General features: G+C 43.2%; 2 pseudogenes; both read left to right on the top strand.

The window, feature by feature from the left end:
- Window positions 1-34: 34 nt before the first annotated feature.
- On the top strand, window positions 35-639 carry LOC103725098 (annotated as a pseudogene).
- Window positions 640-6,467: 5,828 nt separating this feature from the next.
- LOC103725097 lies at window positions 6,468-6,931 on the top strand (annotated as a pseudogene).
- Window positions 6,932-9,485: the final 2,554 nt, after the last annotated feature.

Here is a 9,485-nt window from a genome sequence, read left to right as displayed (position 1 = left end):
AACTCCTGACCCAAGTGGAGGCTTCCGAGGAACAATGGAAGCAGACCGTGGTATGGAAGGTTTAATCAGTCCCACCGAGGACATGGGGAACAGTTGTGGGGCCAGCAGCTCCTGTCCTGGCTGGCTTCAAAAGGAGCTGGAAAATGCAGAATTCATTCTCATGCCTGACTGCCCAACACCCCTAAGAGCTGCATTTTCAGAATCCAAGAAAGATGCATTGCCCTATGAAGAGCTACAAGGACTCAAGGTCACCTTTGAAGTTCCTCCAGAACACATGCCCCCAGTAGGAGCCTGCCCTCCCCAGCTGAGCTCTGCAGTCCCATGTACTGGGATGGGAACTTCATTGACTTCTCCAGCCTGTGCGTGCAACAGTCTGCAGGTGGAGGTTGAGAGGTTGCAGGGTCTGGTGGTAACATGTCTGGCTGAACAACAGAAGCTATAGCAAGAAAACCTCTAGATTTTTGCCCAACTACAAAAGCTGAACAAGAAGTTAGAAGGAGGGCAGCGGGTGGGGATGCATTCCCAAGGAACTCAGACAACAAAGGAAGAGCTGGAAATGGATCCAAAGCCTGACTTAGATTCAGATTCCTGGTGCCTTCTTGGAATGGACTCTTGTCAACCCAGCCTCTAGTCTCCTGAGCCCACAAAGTCCTCAGGAAACTGGGACCCAAAGAACTTCACACTTACCAAATGCAGAGAGCAGCTTTTCTGGCTTTGTTCCCTTGCAGACAAGGAGCGCAAGCGGAGGCTCTGAAGCACTTTCCTTATACGTTTGGAGAGTGGCATTGCCTTTTAGATAGGATCTAGGAGTGATTTTCTTGTTTTGGAGAATGGAAGGGCCCTGTGATCCTGGCTTTGTCATCAGTGACTGCCATAGCAACAGCAGCTCTGCACCTCATCTGTTGATCTCACCTTTGAAGAGGAGACACAGTGCTCACCTTAACTGAGCTGGTAGCAGCTCACATTCCATTTATCATTTTCACCATTGATTGGAAGCTGCCTTGGGAATTTAGTGTCAGGCATTGCACCTCTGGGTAAAGGCAGGAAAAGTGTCAAGTTGGAGTAGGCTGTGGCCAGGCATGTCCTGTCCAGGGCCTGCCAGAGAGTGGTAAAGAATCTGAGCCTTCTTAGGAACCTGGAGTCCAGGAAAATTTGTCTGATGGAGTCAGTCAAGGGTTTGTTTTAGTCCAGTCACTTCATGCAGCTAAGTGCTTTATGAGAAAAAAAGATTGCTTTTTGCTCTGGAGGTTGCTTATAACATCATCAGTGAGGAGTAGAAAAAGGGAAGGTTCCTCCTCATCACATAGCTGGACTTTCAGGCTGTGGTTGATGGTGGGCTTTCCAAGCTCTGAAAGAGATCTCCAAGAGAGGAGGTGCCTCAGAATTACATCAGGGGGCAGTAGATAGGGCCATGGGAGAAAACCAGAAGGGAGGGTAACACCTCCTTGAATGCTTTGCCTTGGTGCCTGAGAGGGCCCTCAGGTGACATTGAGTCTTGGGTTCTTGTGCCCTGATGTCATGGCTTTTAGGGGTCTGCTTGATAGCAGCGGCCCCAGCCACCCCTTCTATATGTTTAGTCAATATTTTTCCCCTCTTGGTGTGTTTTGAAGCCGTGTCATACCCAGTAAATCAGTATCCTCTTTCCTATTTGAGTGGCCTAAATTGTTGGGGTCCCAAAAGCTTGACAGGTAGAACCTGCCCAGTGAAAGGAAATTGGCTGCAAGTTCAATTCTGCTGTGTCCTTTCAGAGAGGAACAAGCTGTCTTTTCCAAAGAGAATGTGTGTCCTAGAAAAATCAATCTTCTAGGCAGGCATTTGATGGTTTCCCTTAAATATGAGCCTTGTGCTTCCACTAAACTTAATGAATTGCTTGGTACTGTTTGGGACCACAGTAGCTGCTTTGATGAGTATCACATCTTCCCTACAAACAGCTAAATTAATATTGTTTCGTCTAACCAAACCAACAAAGGTTTTCTCTCTATTTTAATATTGCAGAAGGACTTACCTGTGGAGGAGAAATTCTGTCATTTCTCTAAACTGGTGGTGTAGTCTGGCACTGGGAGGAAACCCCATCTGTGGGGATGGGCAACTCTAGCCAATGGGATTATCAATATACCATTGTTTTCTCAATTCTGAGATGCATGGTACAATAGTACTGATAGAATCACTGAAGCCACAGTTCTAGGAGTCTGCCATTGACTATAAACCCTGACAGTGGGTTTGGGTCATTGTGTCAGTGCAACTTCGGTTTTCTTTGGGACTGGCTGGCCTTTGGTGTTCCTGTCTCCTCATGTTCACCATCTCAGCAGGCCTGAGAGGCAGGGTCAGTTTGGGTATTTATCATGAAGATCACTTCTGCTTGGGAGCTAAGGGGCATGGGCATGTTGCTGACTGTGTGGTGACAGTGAGTGTAGTAGGGGGCAAGAGCCCCGGAGAGTCATTTTCTCTAGTGTTCTTCCTTGGAAAGTGTAGGTTTGCTGTTTATCTGGCTGAGATTCTAAGTTCTGTGCCTTAGAGACAGTTTGCACTTTGCAAATTGTGCCTGAGATAGCCATAAGGTTTTCTCCACCAAAGAGCTATGCAAATAGAAACCAGTTCAAAGGTGGCAGCCAGGCATTGGGTACAGTAAAGGCAAGATAGCAGAAATACCTTTGAATGGTTTCCTGTAGCTAATTCTTCCTAAGTTGTGTCCTGCTATTCTTTATGCAGTGCTAGGTGTTTTAAGCTTTCCAGTAGTGTTGCTTTTGAGTTACAGTATAACCTATGTTAATCCTCTGTGCCCACATTTTTGCTGAAGAACTGGCTATTGTTGTCCAGATGCTGTAAGGATGAGGGTGGACTGGTTTGGCATTTCTGTTTTAAATGAACGTTTAAACTCTCAAAAAAAAAAAAAAAAAAAAAAAAAGTACCAGAACGTGGTCAGCATCTCATCATTCTTTACTGTGGAATATCTCATGACATAAGTTCAGCGCAATTTACCTCTTTTCCTGTTGTGCGGCGCTGGGCTATTTTCAGCTCTGGGCAACTATGAAGAAAGTGCCATGAGACGTCTTTCTGGACTTTACATCTTATTTCTCTTGGAGAAAGCCTGACTGCTGGCCGATAGGCCAAAAACACTTGCAACGCTTTTCAAAACAAGACATTAGTGTGTCTTCCTGCCAGGAGGAGAGCCATGGTTGTTTACCCTGCTCTCTGCAGCTGCATTATTATTTGCAATCTCAGCTATTCTAGAAGGTAAGAAGTAGTGTCACTTGGTGGGGTTTTTTTTTTTTTAGGTTGTTTTAAGACAGGATCTCCTAGTATAGTCCAGACTGGCCTGGAATTCACTATGTAAACTAGGCAGGACTTGAATGCCAGTCCTCCTGTTTCAAAGTCCCACGTGCTGGTATGATAAGCATGGGCCACTCTCCCGGTCTGTGTTTTTTAAAAAACATTTTTATTTTATGTGTATGAGTATATTTCCTGCATGTATGTAAGTGCACCTGTGTCATGCAATGCCCACGGAGGTCAGAAGGTGTCAGAGACCTCTGGAACTAGAGTTACTGATGGCTGTTAGCTGCCTTGTGGGAGCTGGGGATTGAACCCAGGTTCTCTGCAAGAGCAACCAGTGCTCTTAACTGCTGAGCCATCTCTCTAGTCCCTTCCCTGTGGTTTTAGTTGGTGTTTCCCCATTGAACATTATTTCATGCCTTCATAGCTGTTCTCCTATCTTCTTTTGCAAAATAGTTAAGTCTTTTGTCCATTTTAAATTGAGTGGTGTCTTAGTTACTTTTCTGTTGCTGTGATAAAACACCCTGACAATAGCAACTTAAAGGGGGACAGGTTTGTTTTGGCTCACAGTTCCAAGGTACAGTCCATAGTGGGGAAGTTGAGGCAGCAGGAACTTGATGTAGCTGGTCACATTGCATCCTCAGTCAGGAGGAAGAGAACAATGAAGGTCTGTGCTCAGCTCACTTTCTCCTTACACAGTCTAGGATCCCAGCCCAGGGAATTGTGACACAGTGAGTGGAGCTTCCCACCTCAATTAACCTAATCAAGATAATCTCCACAGCACGCTCAGAGGCCTCTGTCCCAGATGCTTCTCAATTCGAGTGATTGAAATTAACTATCACAAATAGTTTGTCTTTCGGTTATTGATCTGTAGGAGTTCTTTGCACAGTCTGGATCTAATGCATGCATTATAAGTATTTTCCAATAATCTGACTTGCCTTCTTGTTTTCTTAGTGGTATTTTTTAATATATAAGTTCAATTTCATAAAAGTCCAATATGTCCATTTAAAATTTTATGGTTAGTGCTTTATGATATCTGTTCTAAGAAAACTTTCCCTATCCCAGGCCATAAGACTATTCATATAATTTTTTCTAGATACTTTATGGTGTCAGCATTTGTGCTTAGATTTATGCGATGGGGAGAAAGTTCATTTTCTTCATTGATCCCATCATTCCAGCACCGTTTGTTAAGAAGGCTTCCCTTTCTCTGCTGAATTACCTTAGTGTCTCTGTCAAAAAGTCACTGACTATCTATCTATGGCTTCTCTTCCACTGACTTATTTGCATTGAGCCTAATACTTACTGTCCCAATTACCACAGCTTTGTAGTTTTGTAGTTGTCTTGTAATCGGCCTGTGAGCCTTCCAATTATTTTGATCTTTATATTCCCATTGAATAATTTTTTAATCAACTTGTCAATTTCTATCAAAAATTTTAATTGGGACTTTCATTGATATAAGTGAATTCATAGATAAATTTAGAAAGGATTGACATTTTCTAATCCACATGCATGACATTTTTCCTCTGTTCATCTAAGTTTCCTCAAATATGTTCCATGATTGTCTTATAGTTTTCCTCGTTAGAGGGATTTGTGTGTGTGTGTGTGTGTGTGTGTGTGTGTGTGTGTGTATGTACATGCATTTGTGTATGTGTATGCAGAGGCCAGAGGTCAACATCAGTTGTGTTCCTTAATCCCTTCTTCATCTTACTTTTTGAGACAAGGTTTGTCATTGATCCTGAAGCTCACCAATTCGGCTAGATTGGCTCGCCAACAAGCTCCAGGAACCTGCCTGTCTCCGTCCTCAACTCAGCACCTGGATTCCGGATGTGCATTCATATCAAGCTTTTACATGGGTTCTAGAAATCCAGACTCAGAATCATGCCTGCGTGAGCATGGCAAGTATTTAACTGACTGAGCTATTTTAACAGCTCCTTGAATGTATTTTGAAAAAAATTTCCCCAAGTATATTTTGGTTTTAGATGCTATTAAAAAGGTATTTTAGCAGGGCATGGTGGCTCACACCTTTAATCCCAGCACTCAGGAGGTAGAAGCAGATGGATCTCAGCCTGGTCTACATAGTGAGTTCCAGGCCAGCTGGGGCTACAGGGAGATACTGTCTCCAAAAAAAGGGGGGGTGGGAATTTAAAGATATTTATTTCAAAATTGTTTTCTTCTAGTACATAGAAGTATACTTAACTGTGCTTATTGAATTTTCATTCTGTGATTATACTAAACTCACCTATTAATATTATAAATGGTGTCTTGGGTACAAATAAAGGCAGTTTTTTTCTTCTTTTCCAAACCTTAGGTCTTTTATTTTGCTTCTTTGCCCAATCAAAATCGTTAGGTATTCAAGTACAATGCTGAATGCACGTGAGTTTAGACATTTATGCCTCTTTCCCAATTTACAGAGAAAGCATTCAATACTTCACCCATAAGTGTGATATTGATTCCAAGTTTTGTAGAGATAGCCTCTATCAAAACGGGAAATTCCTTTATATCCTTAGTTTTCTGAGAATTTTCATTATGAATGGGTGTTGAATTTTGTCAAGCATGCTTCCTGTGTCTACTGAGATGGTCAGATGTTCTTTGTTCTGCTCATACAGTGAATTATTAGGACAGATTTCCAGTATGAAACCAATCTTGATTCATAGGACAGATGCCATTTGATCATTCAACTTGCTGTTCTTTTTATTAAAGATTTACATATCTATGTTCATGAGAACATTAGTATGTAATGCTCTTTTCTTGTAATATCTTTGTCATATTTCAGTTTCAAAATGGTTTGTTGCTGGTCTTCTCAACCAAATTGGGTAACTATTTCTTCCTCCTTTATGTGTATGAGTGTACTGCCTCCATATACGTAAGTGCATCTGTGTCATGCAGTGCCTGCAGAAATCAAAAGGGCGTTGGTTCCCCTGGAACTGGAGTTACAGATGATTGTTAACTGCCATATAGGTGCTGGGAACCAAACCCAGGTCCTCTGCAAGAGCAGCCAGTGCTATTAACTGCTGATCCATCTCTCCAGCCCCAGTTTTCATAAATGAAATAAGCAGTTTTATGAAGATGGTTGTATTTAATAAAAAGGGAAGAAACCCTCTTATACCTTGCCTCAGAGGAGCAAACCTTAACGCCAGTGTTTTGAAATGCAATTTGATAGCACCCCTTAAAAATTCCATGTGATGCTTTTCACCAAGATGGCGCTGAAAGTGAAGAAGGACGCTCCTGCCCCTCCCAAAGCCAAAGCCAAAGCCAAAGCAAAGGCATTGAAAGCTGAGAAGGAAGTATTGAAAGGCGTTCACAGCCACAAGAAGAAGATCAGCAAGTCACCCATCTTCTGGCAACCTCGAGGTTCTGGAGGCAGCCCAAAAAACCTCACAGGAGCACCCCCAGGAGAAACAAGCTTGACTACTATGCCATCATCAAGTTCCCCCTGACCACTGAGTCAGCCATGAAGAAAATAGAAGACAACACCACACTTGTGCTCATTGTGGATGTCAAGGCCAACAAGCACCAGATCAAACAGGCTATGAAGAAACTCTACACTGATGCGGTCAAAGTCAGTACCTTGATCAGACCTGATGGAGAGAAGAAGGCCTATATTCATCTGGCTCCTGATTACGATGCTTTGGATGTTGTCAACAAAATTGGGATCATCTAAGCAGTCCAGTAGTCTAATTCTAAATACAGATTTTTTTGCCACCATAAAAAAAATTCCATGTGATATAGTAAGAACTCTGTACTAAGTCTCTGCCCTCAGTCCCTGACACAGATCTAAAGGCCTTGGATTTCTCTGGGTGGTAGGAGTATCTGTGTGCTATTTGAGGTGATTCTTGATGGGTTCTAGGTAGCCTCAGGATGAGAGTTTGTCCTAGTTTGGTTTTCTGTGGCTGTGATAAAACACTGACCAAAAACAACTTGGGGAGAAAAGGGTTTATTTCATTTTATATCTCCCATCACTGTGGGAAGTCAGGACCAGACTTCCACCTGTCTGGTCCAAGGCAGGAACCTGGAGGCAGGAACTGAAGCAGAGACCATGGAGGAACGGTCTTACTGTTTTGCTCCCATGGCTTGCTCAGCTACCTTTCTTATACAGCCCAAGCCCACCTGTCTAATGATGGCACCCATAGTGGGCTGAGCCTTCCTACATCAAGGAGCATTTAAGGAAAATGCCTCACAGACAAGGCCAAGGCCTCCTGATGGAGGACAAGGAGTTGGAACTTTCAGCACGAGCCCCATCTGGAGAAGGAAAGAGGCTAGAGATGGAGTTAATTGATCATGCCTCTGAGAGAAAGCCTCCATGAAAACCTCAACTGCTTCCATTGAAAACCCTAAACTAGAGGCAGGGTAGGACACATCCTTAGCATGTGCAAGGCTATTCAATCCCCAACACTAGAATAAAAAAGAAAAATCCCTAAACAGCACACAATTCAGAAAACTTCCAGGTTGGAGAATGCATACATGTGCCAGGAGCATAGTGCATCTCTACTCCACAGGACAGAGGCCACTGGGCTCAGGACCACTCCCGACCTTGCTGTATGTCTGTCTGCACCTTCATCATCTCTAGCCTTCCTAATCCTCATTATAGTTAACCAGTAAGCGATGTAGTGTTTCCTCTGCATTTCTTGAGTTGTTGTTACCAGTTAACAAACCTGAAAAGGCTAAAGGAACCGCCAATTTGGAAGGTCAGAAGTACCAGAGACTTGAAATTGTCTCTGAAGTAGGAAGTAGTCTTGGAGAACCAAGTCCTTAGCCTGTGGGGTCTGCAGTAACTCCAGGTAGTGAGTGTTAAAAAATGGACACCCCAGAAGCTGGAGAGATGGCTCAGCAGTTAAGAGCACTGGTTGCTCTTGCAGAGGATCTGGTGGTTCCTAGCTCCCATATGGCAGCTAACAATCATCCGTAACTCCAGTTCCAGGGGATCTGATTGATGCCTTCTTCTGACTTCCTTGCACAACACGGGTGCACTTAAATACATGTAGGCAATACACTCATACATATAAAATAATAATAAAAATGGACATCCCAATTGTTGGTGTCAGATCATTGGTTTTGGTGTGGAGATCTCCATACATGTAGTGTCAGGCATGCTCTGAGTAGAAGAAGTGAGGCCTAGCAGGGGAAAGTTAGTTCACTGAGGACATGTCTTTGAGGGAGACATTAGAACACCAGCCCCTTTCTTTCTTTGCTTCCAGGCCATAGGAGCAAGCCTCATCTGCTTTGCCATGAGGTTCTGCCTCACTGTAGGTCCAAACTCAAGAGACTATGGATTCATCTGAAATCAAAGAGCCTATGTAAAACTGTCTTCTTTTAAAGCTAGTTATCTCAGGTATTTTGTCACAGCCACAGAAAACTGATTAGCACATATGAAGTCACATTTAAAAAGAGCTGTTTTTGAAGTCCTCAGTTAAAGCGAGTAAAGTGTTTGTAAAGCCAAACAGTTGGAGAACTGCTGGTTTAAATCACTGAAATAATAAGAGCATTTTCTAAGAACTCCTCAAAAGAATACAAACATCCTCCACAGAGAGATGAAGTCATCCTACCACATGGAGAAAATGATGAGAATGTGGTAGTAAGTGTCACCAGGTGAATTGACAATAATATTTGAAGTGGTGGCTGCCGACTCTCAAACTTATTGGCAAGCCTTATATAACAGCCAAGTTTCTCCAGAGAAAGAGAACTGATTATATGTGTATACACACATGTATATATATGTGTATACATGTATATACATACACACATATATAACACACACACGTATATTAGATTGACATAGAATCAGAGGCTGGGTAATCCCACAATGGCTGTCTGCAGGCTGGAAAGTCAGGGAAGTAAGTAGCTGCTCAGATTGGAAGCCTTAGAAAAAGGAGGATCAGTGGTATAGCCTAGTCCAAGGCCAAAGGTGCGGAAACTCCCTGATGAGCAGCTGGCACTAGTTTGTGCTCCAAGGCTGAAGTGTCTGATTTTCTCAGGCATAGCATCAGCAAAAACCATACCTGCTCAAGGAGGGTCAAGCACATACATGTGTGAGCTTACCCCTTTCTTTTGCTTTTCCATTCCTTTGAAGTCCCCAACCTACACAGTGCTGTCCTCATTCAGGGTAGTTTGGTGACCCACATGCCAATTGTCTGGAAACACCCTCCTAGACACCTCAGAAGTGTGCTGTGTAGATTTCCTAGGTATGGCTCAAGGCAGCTAAGTTGACAACCAATATT

This window comes from Nannospalax galili, unplaced genomic scaffold, assembly GCF_000622305.1.
Source record: "Nannospalax galili isolate Female #2095 unplaced genomic scaffold, S.galili_v1.0 scaffold1508, whole genome shotgun sequence".
In the NCBI taxonomy this organism is placed as follows: Eukaryota; Metazoa; Chordata; class Mammalia; order Rodentia; family Spalacidae; genus Nannospalax; species Nannospalax galili.
This window is presented reverse-complemented; position numbering and strand designations above follow the sequence as displayed.